The sequence below is a fragment of the Tachypleus tridentatus genome, chromosome 1 (assembly GCF_004210375.1).
Source record: "Tachypleus tridentatus isolate NWPU-2018 chromosome 1, ASM421037v1, whole genome shotgun sequence".
NCBI lineage: Eukaryota > Metazoa > Arthropoda > Merostomata > Xiphosura > Limulidae > Tachypleus > Tachypleus tridentatus.
The window spans coordinates 62,349,070-62,364,370 of NC_134825.1; the positions used below are offsets into that span (position 1 = coordinate 62,349,070).

At 30.8% G+C, this 15,301-nt stretch overlaps 1 long non-coding RNA gene across 1 annotated transcript; it reads right to left on the reverse strand.

Annotated features, from left to right (window-relative positions):
* Positions 1 to 1,868: 1,868 nt before the first annotated feature.
* On the reverse strand, positions 1,869 to 6,407 carry LOC143249955 (uncharacterized). Its single transcript, XR_013028048.1, has 4 exons — positions 6,360 to 6,407; positions 3,873 to 3,908; positions 2,885 to 2,941; positions 1,869 to 2,022 (listed from the first exon to the last, which is right to left on the reverse strand). It is a non-coding gene; the product is annotated as an uncharacterized LOC143249955 (long non-coding RNA).
* Between the last annotated feature and the right edge of the window lie 8,894 nt (positions 6,408 to 15,301).

Sequence of the window (15,301 nt, forward strand, 5' to 3'; positions counted from 1 at the left end):
AACCAAGTGACATGAAAAGTAATTTTGGATTGTAAAGATGACCTGAAAAACACTCTCTCAGGTAATTGGTTAAGATACACCATGAATGTATTAATGGTTAAAGCCCTTTAAACTGGCTGCAACACAAATCCTTAAAGTGGAATTAAAGGAGGCATAACTGTAGACATTCTTAGGATGTTCAGTGAGATATAGCTGAATTACAGTGATCGAATACTCTGTACTTCATAGCATAAAGAATCAGGGTATAGAAATAGTGGGAAATAGTAATTTTCTATTTGAAAGTCTGAAACTTTCATTCACATATGATCTTCCAACGAAAATAACTGAAACTTTCAGACATGTTAAAACTTAAAAACGTATAAATACTGGGGACATACAACAAAATATAATTCACTTTTATGTTTTTGAAGAGTTAGAAGCATTATAACAGTGAAATATTATGCGATATTCAGTGGCATCGAAAGAAATCTTGAGCACATAAATATTCTTCTTTGATTAGTTGAGGATTGGTTTGATCTAAACACAAAAAACATCACATGTTAGGTAGTTAAAACACATCTGCTCGGCATGGCCTGGTGAGTTAAGGCCTATGACTCATAATCGGCTTGGGTAAGTATTCTTATAATTCAGTTTAAGTATAGGGCATATACATGCAACCTTATTTTAAAAGTATTTTCAAACAATTATCAACTTAATATCAATTTCAGTTTCTAGAAAATAAGCTAGAATCATAAAATTGAACACAATATTTCAGTTTAGGCCACTCTACTCCTAATCAGAGGGTATCGAGTTCAAATCCACGTCGCACAAAATATGTTCTCCATTTCAGCCGTTGGGATGCTATAATGTCAATCCCACTATTCGTTGTTAAAAGAGTAGCCCAAGAGTTGGCGGTGGGTGGTGAAGACCAGCTGCCTTCCTTCAACTCTTACACTGCTGAAATGAGGACGCCCTCGTATGGTTTTGCACGAAATACGAAAGAAACCAAACCAATCAAACACATTAAATAGTTAAACGGCAGTAAATATAATGTTAATCCAAAGTGCTGAAAATGACAGGATTTATACACAAGAGATGAAATCTATATTTGAATTTATATATTAATTTACATCTTTATGTAATTTGATAAGTCAGAAGACTGAAAAAAAGATATGATTCTAGCATCAAAATGTACCTAATCTTAAAACATGATCCATGGAGTCGTCAAACTATTATTTCACTAATTCTTTTATTTTAAATTTATAAATTTAGTTAACATATATTTTATGGCAATTTTTGAGTTTATCATCACATGCTTTACTAGGTACTACATAGCTCAAATGTGTATATATGTATATCTGATAAACAATTTAATAATCTCTTGATCTCTGACAAACAATTGATTGGAAAATGTGGTTTCTCAAGCTCTAAGATTTGTTAGTTTAAACGTGTTTCTTTCACACATACGTCTCTGTGATCACACATTGTCATAACCTAAACTGAAAACTAAAAATAACATATTTTATGCAATTATTTTAAAGCCCTTTTAACCGTCAGGGCGTTATAATGTGACGGTTAGTTTTACTATACGTTGGTAAAAGAATAGCCCAAAGAGTTGGCAATGGATGATGATAACCAACTGCCTTCCCTGTAGTCTTACAATTTGCTGAATTGGAGACGACTGTAGCTTTGCGCGAGATCCAAAACAAACAAACATTTATTTTAAATATCCGTAATGATTCGGGGAAAAAATGGTCTACATGGTTCAGATGTTCGCTGAGAAGTGATCACCGTCTCTGTATCTTGCTACATCAAGTAACTTACAAGTATAAATTAAGGAAGAAATGCTATAATATAATCAATTTTATAAATAGACTGACAACAGAGAAAGCAAGTGAAAAATATTTTATTCATAATTTTTATACTTTTCCATATTGTGCATAACATGTTAGTAATTAACATAAGACAAGCGTGCGAATAAGTTTGGTTTCACGTCCGAATCGTCTTTCAAGAAAATGAGATTTTTTACTGTCGACTGCGATTCTGAAATAAATGAAATTCCTGACTTAAAAAAGTGATAATCAAAAACAATAATGTAATCATAAATAACATTTGTCAAACACGACGATAAACTTCGAAATACAATATTAAATTTCGTGAGAAGAATCAATCAGTGGCTGAGAGAATAAAAAAATAAAAAAAAATCCTCAACCTTGTTTTTCTAAAATAAATACAATAAACAATTTATTTTGTAGAACATAGTTTCAGTAAGTATATTAAACATTCGTTTGAGTTCGATAAATAATTTTTCACGAGTCAACGTATAACATGTTTTAACGAGCAAAATAAAATATTTAGCTGCATAATCGAAACACAATTTTCTACTTTTAACTGATAGGTTATTTCCATTGTTAAACATCTGTGATAATCCTTAAGAAAACAGAATCTATTCTAAATTATGAACAAGTTAAATACCCCAACTGATAGTTTTACTTTTCTCTTCAGATAATTTTATTATAACTCTGTTTGTTTCAAGAGAAATGCTATATTGGACTATCTGTTTTATCTAATGCGGGAAATCGAACACCAGTATTTACAGCTATAAGTTAGTAAAGTTAATGTAGTCTCACCAGAGGACTCATTATAACTTGTTCAATTATAAGCATTGTACATCTGTTATACTTGCGATTAATGCGAAATTAAATTATTACACTTTAAAACATTTAAGTAATCAAATACAATATATTTTCGTCTTATCAAAATATCAACTAATTTTATGAGTAACTTCATCTAATGATGAAATTTATAAGTAAAATGTACATGATAACTTAAATCCTGAAAAATTATAAATTAAACATTTTCACAATTTCATCAAATGCCTTCAACAGAATTAGATTGAACTTACCGGTTGGGAACACAGGATCATTTTCAAATTGATAAGCGTTCCAATGCACGATTCATTCTAGAAGGAGAAACAGAACATTAATAACGAGACATTCATGAGCGAGTTTTTTATTGCATACAAACTATTTAGGTTTTCATAAACATCTACATAAGGAATATATTTCAAACAAAACAACACGAGATGATTGAAAATACTAGTTATTATTAAAGTTAATATAAACTACAAATCAATTTTTATGGAAAAAATTGTCTGATGTAGGCTATTCGAATATATATTAGTTTCTCATGGTCTTAAAGACGTTAAATGAAACTCCGAGTATCTAATAAGTAATCAAATATGTTTTATAAATAGTTTAAACGGAATCCATGATAAAATGATATTTACTTTCATGGCATTCAAAGTCTACTCTTTTTTTTTTTTTTTTATAAATGTCAGAATACTGTTTAGAAGGAAGAAAAAACATTATAACATTGTAAAATCGAGACGTGTATCAATTTTCGATCTTTAATATTATGACATTCTATTTTAAAAAATATACTTTTAATATTAAATTTTGAAGAATTTATAAAAAAAATCCAAAAATAACATGCCAGCATTAAGGTCAGAAAGTGAAAAAAAATGATTTCTTTCAACTTGTACACAGATGTCATAAAATAATATGCCTGTCAATTAACAATAAATAATTTAACAAATAGCTTTATTTAAAATGGTTTACAGCATATTGACATTCAAAAATGCAATCTGGTAGTAATAGACTTTAAAAATGTCATGTATGAGAAAAATAAAGTTAGGAGGCAATTTTTTTCAACCATTATTTTATAAAGTATTTTTGCAAGGGTTTTAACTTTTTTGACGTCCTTACAATATCTATATAAGTCATTCGGTAGGATAACTTGGGAATATTTATTTATCCTAATAAAACTACAAATATAATGGAATATTATCTATGAAAAATATCATAAGTAAATCAAGAAAAATATCTACTTACCACAGCTTGTATCACAGCTTCCATACTATCTCTGGTCTGTGAAAAAGGAGAAAAACAAAACAAAAAACAGTTTGTTCTTGATAGTATAAAACTTATTCCATGTAAAGTGTAGCTTCTCATTCATAACTCTCATGTAAACAAATTCATTGGATCAATATCATAAGGAATTCTTCTTTCGAGAATTTGATTTTAGTATCTCTTTAATGTCTTCTTCAAATTACAAAAATGCTCAAAGAGCGTAAGTGAAATCGGTGAATAATATGGAGGAATAACTTTTTCAAAACTTGTATATATAAATCAGTGTTTCGTGAAATTCTCAAAACAAAGACCAACAGCCATCACCACTTTATCTGCTTTTTAGGTTATCGTTCTCTAGGTTGTTAGTTGTAAATAAAACAAAATAAATACAACCTATAGTGAATTAATAAATTCATAAATATTCAAATTCTTATATCATTCTACGTTATTAGAATGAAATAATCTGTGCAGTTTCATTTTTATTTATCTAGATGTGATGGCTATTTGCTTATGATCTCTTAACGAATAGATACCCTAATCATCTGTCATTTATTTTCAATTTATCACAAACATAATAGATATTCATATTTACAAAATCTATCTCTATTCAAAGCATGCATAATTGTCCTTCCATGAATGTAATATACTCTATCCTTGAGGTACAATCTCTTAAAAGTAAATTTTTATTCTTGGAAAAAGAACAAAGCATATTTCCTCACTAATGTCTACGTTTGCTAATAATGCATCAAATATAAATAATAATATCAAGAGTATCTAGAAAACCGGGTATATATATTTATTTTAACACATTTTCATTCATTGTTTTAAAAATAAAAGCTTGAATGCAAATATATTAGTTTTCTTATATCAAAGCTAGATGGGGCGATTTGCTGTTGCTCCAAGGTGAACATAACCACCGATTTTGCTATTCTATCTCTGAGGACTTACCGCGATATCACCAGGGAACATTTGACATTAAAACCATTATTTAGTGTTATATGTATTTAATATGAACCACATATTTCCTCACTTTCTTTTTCGAATGTAATTATCATTACAAAAGTAATACTTGTGTGCTTTTGTAAAGATCAGCAAATGAAAGGTTATTTTTTATTGGGAACGTTATAATATAAAAGTCTGTTTAATGTACATATTATCAATATATTTTATGATTAAATATTCTATGACTGTATAGTTTGTTCATAAGAAGAAGTTAAACGAATTTAATTTATAGAAAATGATATGACAAGTTTAGTTCCGCAACTCGGTAAGATACGCACGTTGTGGAGATTATCTTAAGTCACGTTAAATTTATTGATGTCGAAGATATGTCGCAAGCTGACGATTGAGTTATAAATATATAAGTAATGTTAGAGGAGTAAACAGCAGACAGAGAACTCGAGAAGCTACGTTTGGCTTGTTTGTTTCGAATTTCGCGCAAAGTTACACAAGGGCTATCGCTCTCCGTTCCTAATTTAGATGAGTAAGACTAGAGGGAAGACAGCCAGTCATCACTAATTCTTGAGCTACTATTTTACCAAAGGATAGTGGTATTGAGTGCGCATTACAATGGCTGAAAGGGCGAGCATGTTTGGTGTGACGAGGGCTAGAACAACGGACACTCGGATTACGTGTCGAGTGCCCTAACCGCCTGACCATGTCAGGCCTTTAAGCTAGGTAGAATGATGAAGAAGAAGAATTCGGACAGACAAGGCCTAACTTTTGATATATATCAGAGAGATATTAACGATGTTGAAAGAGATAAAACGAATAGTGCATTTTGTCAAAGAGAGTTCTAAAGTAATTTAACCAGCCTGCGTACAAAAAATAGACTATCATTAGAGTTCTACGAAATTACGAAAGAAGGAGCAGACAATTTTGAAGGTAAAGAATAACCGTGGTATTTCGACGAGACGTAAGTGAACTGTGCTCCGTTTGGCGCCAGGAAGAGGGAAAAATAGCTTGTCTTCTGAACTGAAATTCTAAAGCAAGAAAATAGGTCAAAGTATAATTTTGAGAAGACGTAGAAAACTCTACAGTGTCTATGATATGCCTCTAATTATCTATAGTGTAAAGAATTTGTTCTACACACGTTTAACTACTTCCTAATATATACATTATTTTTTAAACAAATGAATTGAGTGATGTTTTTATTTTATCAAATTTACCGGCAACAAGTCAGAGACGTCTACTTTAGAAGAATGCATTCCCAACAATAACACACACAATATATTTTAACCGACTATAGATAAATATATATATAATATACAAAAAGTAAAATCCCTGATATATGGCCTCCCTTCCTTGGATTATATAGTAGTAAAAAGCGATAATACGAGAGTGCAAACGACATAAGTAGGAACACAGAATTGTACAGAATAGAAGAAAGGAGAGGATGAAAACACAGTAAAAACGAAGAAAAATTAAATACACTGTGCAATAGTAAAGTTGAAAAGATATTATACTTACTATTTGAGGCCTCTGACTGCACGTGGACTGACCTCCTAGATGTGCCAACTATATAGTAAAAATAACGTAAGATAAATCAGCGTAACTATGACTTGTGTATTCATGACAATGTCCTATTATCACCAAACTTACTTCTTACATTGCATTTGTTTATAACACTTTTACAAAAGCTTTGATAAGCCACTCTAAGGACAACATATTTCCTAAAACAAAACAACCTAAATACTGTTTGCTCTTAATTTTGTGAAACACTTAATATAAGAAATCAAGTACACATTGTATTATTCCTCAAGTAAATTTGCATATTTGTATAAATTTATTTATCTTTACGCACATATTTAATGGCTATATACTACATTACTGAGAATAACTGAGACTTTTGTGAATAAAATTTCACATTTTAATTCGATCAATAAAAAACAATTTGTATTTAAAAAGCCATTATAGTGATCGAGTAAATTCGACACAAGAACAAATTTATAATAATAACTGCATTAATCGTCCACCTATCCAATAAAGAAACATTCACAATTATATTTATCCTTGTTTTGTTCAATAAAAGTTGTGTGCAGTTACCTTACTTTGAGTTTCACAGATGGTGTAAGTAATCCTAGTGATTAAACAAATAGCTTAGTATGTTAAATATTGAATATTCTTTTGAAATTATTCAAAAGCGATTGAGTTTCGAGTATCTTATTTGAAATTCATTGCACCTTTTGTGTGCTAACTCTTTTATCATGGATCCACAATTTACTGATGAAATTATTACTTCTTGTTATTAAATATATCCATTAATAGATTTATTACATTAACGGTCAATATATTCTAATTAAATCCATTAGTGGCGACCACTAGTAAGATATTTTAGACACTGTACCCATACTGCTTGGGTTTGATATGTATTTCAATGGCAGCTACACGACTATCAAATTTAACTTTAAACCATGACATATAACTCATCAAAGGACGGCTTCCACCTTTCATTCAATGGAATCATTTCCTTATCCTGCTATTTAAACTTATAACTACTAACTATGTTCTTCTTTGTCTGCAAACTAGAAATAAATATTTCAACTTAAAATCACCAAACACCCCTAATCCTAAACCTCTTTGACCCTGATATATCTCCAACAATCAAACCACATCTGTATGTCACACTTCTACTATATTTGAAACTTCATTTCTATATAATGCTTGTTATGTAAGAAAATGTAAGTTCCACTTCTATTTCTAGCATCTCTTTCTTCAGCACTAAACCTCAAGAATCCTGCTTCATTCCTAAACCTTTTAACACAAAGTTTCATCTGTTTTTGTTTTTAACAGAGAAGAAGGTGTTCGTAAATCACAAATCCACATAAAATTAAATTTAACTTTGTAATTAAGCAATTTGGAAAACAAATTGTGTGAACAACTTCGATAACAACAAAAGTTTTCAATTATTTTCTTCTGAAAAGTAATACAAATTATTTTTTCTGCTGTGTACCATTGTCGTTTAACCAATACTCTCATAATTAGTACTGGTATTTTAGGAGCCTATACCACCGCATAGTTAACGAAGATTCTGCAAAACTTACTTCTTTAGGCAGGCAACCTATGATCTGTTGTTTCAGGTCGTCATCGACGCAGTCTGAATCGGCTGCAAAAACAGGTTTACTTGAATCAGGTATCTTTGTATTTCATTAAAACAATCATTCGACTATATCTGGTTATAATGGTATGTTAACTACTTTCATATTCTGCTATATTATCATATTAATATCTCAGAAGACTGCCATTTTGATCCAGGAGCGATGTATCTAGACCGTTTAATACTTCTGAGACATCCGATATCGAAGTTACATATTCACCATTCATACATAATTGAACAGCAGTATATTTAGGCTTAAAATTTATCATTGACAAAGTGACTTGTATTGGATTGGCAGTGAGTTCATTGACTCAGGCTAGATCCACCGCGATAGACAGAACACTAATATAGTGAAACTTGGTGATTTTCCGGGGAAATTAAATGTTATTAATGAAAGTTAAATCAGTGCTATCGTTCTATCGCCATAGATAAAATATTATTTCATTTCTAGTTCTCAAACGCGCATTATTACTCCTAGTAACTACATAATGGATATTTTTCGGATATTTTCACGAACTACTAAAAGTGAAAAGTTTAAATTTACTGTCATTCTTCTGACATATTCTTAACCTAAAATTATGAAGTGTGATCCTATTATTTTCTACAATGTTGCAATAGAAAGATGCGAACGTTGTATTTCCTTATCCATACTCCGGTACTACACGCATTGAATCACACTCAGTTCTAACAGGGGTAAAAAATGAATCATTTTTAAAAATATAAACAACGTCAAAAAGAACACTAATAAGGAGTTTATAAAACACAAACGTAATTCCTACAGAGGAACAGCGTGGGGTAATTCAAACTATATGTCATACAGAAAGCTTTATGTTAATATAGACATGTGTTTGATTTTAATATATTCGATTTAATTTAAACAAAAACCAATCTCCTTCAAGAGATTATATTGAGATTCTTATAAAAAAACAAGACTCACCACAGATGACATTTCGGAGAGAACTCATGATCATCATTATCGCATTTCTGCCTCTTCGTGCTGAATAATTTTGAATTCTACGTCTTTGACCGCTAGCAATAACAGCGAAAATCAAGATCAGGACAATAAATGTGATCTTCATTGCTAGGTGATTAACACTTCTTTTTGATATTACACCACACTGTGAGGGGTGTATATATATAGGAAAATCTTTGAACTAGTTTGGTCTGCATTCCCTACACTCGGTACCTTTATTGGATGGCTGATGTTTGCATAATTACTTCGATGTTTAAACAGCTGGTAAAAATGTATATTTGTCGGTTTAGAGAACGAAGATAGATTTCATACAAAATGTATTTTATAAATGAGTAATATATAAGCTGTTTAATTATCTTGGCTAACAGAAGATTGATTAGACAGATGGTGTAGCAGGCGTGGTCTCAAGATGCAAATGTATAGTATTTCATCTTCCCTTTTGGTTTTCTCAATGCTTCGACATTTCTATCCATAAGAAAATGATAATAAGTAGCTACTGAAATGGTATGTTTAACGAATATTTCCTGTATTTTATTATAACTGTTTTATGTTGGTGCTGTTACATTTTGTTTCTCATGCTGTATACATAAATGTTTTGATGTTCAATAAAGTGTTTCCTCTGGTTCTTAACAATTTTATGCAATTATCATAAATCAAGAAAAAATTCATCAGTATAAGTATTGTAGAACAATAGAAAGGAATGTATTCGTACTCTGAATGGCAGAGGTTAAACATTTAATTTCCGATATTCAAGTTGTTTATAAGTTAGTCTAAAGTAGAAATTACTGACAAACAAGCCTATCTGGCTAATTCGGATGGAAGTTAACACCTAACACGGCCAAGTATGACTTACTTATTAGCATAATGTACTGCAAATCCAGCTTCAGGGTTTATAATTCTATTATTCGAATTTTTATTTCTAGATGGCACAGCACAAAGAGCTCATTGTATGACTTTTCATTTGAAAACAACAAATATAAAAAGTAAATGAGCAAATCGCATTAATTTACAGTAAAATAGAAACAAAACAAAATCCGTTATACATTTTTGGGGCCACCTCCCAGTAAAAAGACCACAGTTAAATCTTATTACTAGATTAGAGAAGTATAATGGTGAAGTTTCGACAGAAGTCTGTTTTACTCGTCTAAAACAACATTGTACCATTTTATTCTCTGACAACCACTTTTAATTTAATGTATTTTATTTTAGGTAGAAAATTAATTTATAATCACCAAAATAGGTAACCCATATAAAATTTATAGTTCTTGAGAAAAGAGCATTCGTAAATATTATGTATTTCATAGCATTGATGTTTAAAGGAAATTATTTGGATTTACTACTTGTAAAATTTAAGAAAGAATCGTGTTAAGATACTGTTAACTTGTTTGAAATTAAAAAAACGTTAGTTAAGTTACCCTAAAAATTAGGTTTGGTAAAAATATTGAAGATATGGCTGAGAGCAGGAATGTTCAAACTTAAATGACCAATTTGTCTTCTAGTCACATGTAATAAAAACAATGTAACCATAAGTATTATTACTTTTAGGTTTGTTTCAGTGAAGCACTTTGTTTCTGAATAAGTAACGATACTTAATTAAAAGTAAAAATTGTTAATTATCCTTGTGATTAATTTACCAAAGAGGTTAAAGGTGTTAACTTATTCTTGATAACAATCTCACCAATTCCAAATAATATCCAGGACGAAGATAATAGTGGATTATTACGGTAGTTTCGTAAGAGGGCACTATTCGCCACAGGAAGATTACCTGGTCCTAGTGTAAGCGTCGTAACATCGTGATATAAAACACTGTCGTTTGTCATCTTCATATAAATTACCCATGGCTTAACATTAATTTATAAAATATATTATGTTAAAGCATTTTTGCATTAATTTTAACTTATAAGTTTCTTGTTGTAGAAAGATAGACGACGATCATTTCTAAACTTACATCCGTCTCAGCATGGCCAGGTGGTTAAGGTGTAATCGATTCGTGTAGTTTTGCGAGAAATTCAAAAACAAAGATACAAATAAACAGCTAACTTCTTGATAAAGAGACAAAAAAGCACTTGCCTATATTATTTATTTAAGGAAAGATAGTCTTTAATTGCTATAAAAACTACAATGGTAATACTTTCTGCCACTTGCTTTACCTGAACTAATATATCAGTTTTCAGTTTCTTTTGAATTTGTTTTCCTATTTTGTATTGTTTTTTTACACAAAAACTTCAGTAAAATGGTGTGATACACAGCCCTTTTATATATTAATAATTTAAACCATGAAATAGGAATAACAAATGAAACAAGAATCAAATTATGTCCTAATAATCTTTCATGTAATAAAAATGAAATAAACCACGACTCATTCGACTGATATTTGTTCTACATCAGATTCACTGACTGTTTATAATTTGGCATAATTTTTTTCGCTAATAAATTCACCTGTTTGGAATTAAAGACAAAGCTACACAACTGGTTGTCTGTGTAGAAGATGTGAATTTAACCTCGTTACAAAACACAATTTTATAATTTTAATTTTTTATTAGAATCAGTTTTTTTCTCTATATTTGTTTTGATTGTTACATAGAACTTAATTAAAATACTTCATACTTAGTTTAACTAAAACTTGGATATTTCGTTTCTTGGTTACTCTTCATTGGAATGAGCTTAAAGTTAATAATATTATTATATATTTATATGTAAACACTAAAATAACGTTGACGTGATGAAGTCAAATTAAAACACACAATATATATTTATACATACATGAAATATTACAAAATGTGACATATGTAAGTTACGTGACAGACGTTGAGCCCTGGCATGGCGAGGTGGGTTAAGGTGTTAGACTCGTAATTTGAGGGTCGCGGGTTCGAATTCCGCTCCAACCAAACATGCTCGCCTTTTCAGCCGTGGGGCGTTACATTGTTATGATCAATCCCACTATTCGTGATAACTACTGCCTTTCCTCTAGTCTTACACTGGTAAATCATGGACGGCAGATAGCCCTCGTGCAACTTTGCCCAAAATTTAAAAAACAAACAAAGAAATAGACAGATGTTGTGTGCACACGACATAGAAAATAAAACTACTTTAAGTGAAATTCTACATTGTGATCAATATTTGTGTTTGGTTATGCCTTCCCATTTGTATATAAATGTTTAGACTAAATCTATTAACTCACTTGAAGGGAATCACTGTGGTGGCTATGAACGGCAACATTATATTATCAAGTACAACACTATTCTATTATTAACCACTTTGTAATTAAGTTATAATATTGCCACTTGATAAAACAACATGGGAAAAGGTATTTAAGATTTAGACGTTGTTATACCTAGGAGTTAATATTTATACCCATTTGTGGAGAGTATGAATTCAGATTTAAAATTCAAAAATGTATTTAATAAATGAGTAATATATAAGCTGTTTAATTATCTTTTTTTATCTTAATTATGTTAAGTCAGATGGTGTAGTAGGTGTGGACTCAAGATGCAAATATATAATATTCCATCTTCCCTTGTGATTTTCTCAATGATTCGACATCTGCATTCATTACAAAATGATAGTAAGTAGCTATTGAAATGGTATGTTTTACGAATAGTTCATGTATGTTATTATAACAGTTTTATGTGGATGCTGTTTCATTATGTTTCTTATGCTGTACACATAAGTTGGAATTTCACTTTTCGATTACATTCAAAATTTGGCAGTAAATACAATAGAATAGCTGATTTTCTTCTAGTCTATAAATTAAAATGTCCTTGTGCAGCTTTACCCGATTATCTGACACTAAGAAGAAAACTGAACACAGGTTATAAATATATTAATTTAAATACTGTTGTTACAACAACAGTTGAGCAACCAAACACTAAAGACTCTATACATTGCAATGGTATGCAATGCCCAAAACAACGTCAAATGTGTTACCCAAAAAAAAATCCAATATATTTATATCAGTTTATCTGCTATACTTGAACTACAACTGTACTAAAATGCTATGCCTCATTAACAACTCCATGGAAACGTTCTTTTCTGCATAAACTACCATCACACGAAGGTTAATGCCTTCCTTACTTCATTTACGACTGTATACTTGAATTTAATATAAATTTCATACAAGTGGAACTCTAAGAACTTTTGTTTGTTATTCCGTGCCTAGTGTTCTTTCACATCTCTATTTCAAAGATCAGATAACCTCTCAAAACAAAATCATTACAAGTCTTTATACTATCACAGGTTTCAAACACCCGACTGAGAGTTACAAATGGCTACACGGGGGCTATCTGCGCTAGCTGTTGGTAATTTAGTAGTGTAAAATTAGAGGGAAGGCAGCTAGTCATCACCACCCACAGCCAACTCTTGGAGTACTCTTTTACCAACGAATAGTGAGACTGACCGTCACTTTATTACGCACCCACGGCTGAAAGGGCGAGCATGTTTGATATGACGGGGATTCGAACTCGCGAGTTACCAGTCAAGTGCTTTAACTATCTGGCCAGCCGAGCCATATAAAAACAGAAGCAAATAAGAATAGAAAACCATTGAATTAGTAAATGTGTTCAAAGAAGTGACCATTTCGTGACCAAGAATATGAAAGGAGTTTTTGAGAAATGTAATGAAAAACCATAACAGTAAGTATGAAGGAAATTTGCTAATCATTAAGAGAAAAAAAAAGACGTAATTCAAAATATTTTGAAGGTTATTGTAAATACCGTTATCACCATAATATTTATAATCACAAAGTTTCTTTACTTGAAAATGTGTTCTTTAGTAACGTTTTAATATAATAACCCGATAGCTTTGGAAACATGAATTTAAATATTAGATATAGAAAGCTATGTTTATCTCCCAAAAAACGTTTTGCTAATATAGATTCATATTTTTAATGTGCTTGTTAAGTGGTGCTCACAACTATAATTCCGTTCAAGAAACCTGAATGGCGTAGTGTGCTGTGATAAAAGATCGAAAGTTATAAGGATTCAATTGTGCACCATTAAATGTTGAACATTGTTATTTAAAGCATAAGAACCATGGAGAATAATTATATGATATAAATTAATGTTTCTTCTAAACCCACTTCCTCAGTGCCTAACCATTATGCTAACGGCTAAACTTAAAATGAGTTTCGATAACGCGTTGGGTTTAGCACAGATAGCCTACAGTGTAGCTTTGGTTTTAACAAAAATCATCCCAAAACGAACAAAATTAGTTTTATTCATCTATTGGGAAGTCGCTGTCATTATCAATGTTTCTCATAACTGTTTAAAGAAATCTGACGTGACACAAATCAGAGAAATACTTAATACCCCAAACTGCATTTTTCTCTTCTGTTACTGGATTTTTATTTTTTCTTCGTTTATAATTCTACGTTACCAACGTGGTCTTACAACACTAGGAATTATGTTTCAATACCTATGGTGATTAGAGCATTCATAGCCCCTTGTTTATCATTATGCTTAACTGCAAACGAACAAACAACAATTATAATTACTTTTTCTTAAAATGCTACTTTGAATAATGTTCATGTAAACCCTCTAACTTGTTTAAGCTGGATATTTCAGAGATATTAGTTATTACTGGAATATGGATGGATTCCACGAGGCAAGTATTGGTGAAGTTTGATTTGCTCATTTTTGAATAATGTTTGATCAACCACGTTTCTGTATGTTTACAATATATGTTAAGTAGATTAAGAGTATGTAGAAATATTGTGTACACAGCTCTCCGTGTTTGTTTTGTATGTTATATATTTACCCGGAATAAACTAACGCACTTGTTTCAAGAATACGTGTCATTCCACTATCATTTCTGGCAAGCTGTTTTTAGTATCGTATTGTTTGTTTGTATCCGCATCACCGACAAAACCAACACAACGTCTTATGTTACTCTTCCCAGTCTCATATTATTTGGTTAATATGTATATTTTGCAACTAATAGCCAATAAAACGTTACTAAAATACAAGGAAACGTTTAACTAAATATTCTTTTGTTAATTAGTCAAACAAATCACTTTTTAACGTAATTATGAAATGTTTAGAAGATAAAATTAAAGAAATATGGATAGTGATACCAGCAACGTGCCACATCTTTTATCACCTTCTTCTATCTGCAGTTACAAGTAGGAAGGTGGTTGCTCAGAACAAAAGAAGAGTGGGAGGTAAACAGTGAAACTATCCTTGAAGTTAGTATTTCATCAATATGATGTTTGGAAATAAATTATCAAGATGATAACGTATAACTATACTAAACCTAACCCTTACTATTAGTATAACTCCCATCATCCGTCCTACTACTTGGAATGTTTTGAAAAAAGAAACAAGAGGCAGCTCTCATGTGAGGAAT